The 953-nt window shown below is 70.2% G+C and overlaps 1 protein-coding gene across 4 annotated transcripts in view; it reads right to left on the reverse strand.

Moving 5' to 3' along the window:
* Positions 1-186, reverse strand: part of ARNTL (aryl hydrocarbon receptor nuclear translocator like) — a 53,447-nt gene extending 53,261 nt beyond the window's left edge. For all 4 annotated transcript variants that reach the window (XM_014952563.1, XM_014952562.1, XM_014952561.1 and 1 more), the window contains exon 1: positions 54-186. The gene's annotated coding sequence lies outside the window, so the exon portion shown is untranslated. The remainder of the gene's footprint in view (positions 1-53) is intronic.
* Positions 187-953: the final 767 nt, after the last annotated feature.

Here is a 953-nt window from a genome sequence, read left to right on the forward strand (position 1 = left end):
CTTTTTCTCTCCCCCCCTCCCCACCGGTCGCCCACCGCCCGTTCGCCGCTCACCGCGATCTCCGCGCGCCCCCTCGCCGCGCCGCGCCCGGGCTGGAGGAGGCGGGGGGGGGGGTCGCCGTCCCTCGGCAACGCGCTGCGCGCCCGGCGCAGGCAGCCCCCGTCCCTGACCTACTTTCCGCCTGGCTTGCCACCCAACGGCGCACCACTAACCTACTTTCCAGCCAATGGCACCCTCCTCCGGCCCCGGACCGGACGCGCCCGCCTGCCAACGAGCGAGCGGCTCCCCCCCCAACGGGCAACGCCCGCCCTCCTGAACGGCAGCTAATCCCCCCGGCGCCCCTGGAGTGCGAACCAATCGGAAAGGCGGATGGGAGTTTTGAGCCCGCCCCCTCCCGGCGGAGGGCGGAGCTGGCGGGCAGAGGGAGGGGCGCGTGCGCAGTGGAGGGGAGGGAGGGGGGGGGCCCGTCAGTCACCGGCCGGGACCCGGATGTGGCAGGGCCGGCGGCGGTTTGACCGAGGCTGCTCGCTCCCTGCTTCAGTGCCGCTGCTGGGTCACGCCCGCGCTTCTGCGTCATTCCTGTGACATCGGCCCGCGCCGTGACGTCACCTCCTGAGGCGTTTAGGTCAGAGCAGCAGCCGTGGCGGCAGAGAGGCCGCCAGTGAGTAGGCCGCGCCTCGCCTCCCCTCAGCGGCAAGTGTCCGCCGCCACAGCCCCGCGGGCCTCCCTCCCTTCTTGTCTCAGGGCGCTGGGGGCTGCCCCCCGGCGGGTGGGAGCCTTGCTGTCTGCCCTTGCCCTGTTGGTAGGGACTGCTTGCCCTCGCTCTTCCCTGCTGTGGGGTCACCACAGAATGATAGCACGGTTTGGGTTGGAAGGGACCTTAAAGATCATCTAGTTCTAACCCCTCTTTCATGAGCAGGAACACTTTCCACTAGACTAGGGTGCTTAAAGCC

Source organism: Calidris pugnax, unplaced genomic scaffold (genome assembly GCF_001431845.1).
Source record: "Calidris pugnax isolate Ruff unplaced genomic scaffold, ASM143184v1 scaffold248, whole genome shotgun sequence".
Classification (NCBI taxonomy): Eukaryota; Metazoa; Chordata; class Aves; order Charadriiformes; family Scolopacidae; genus Calidris; species Calidris pugnax.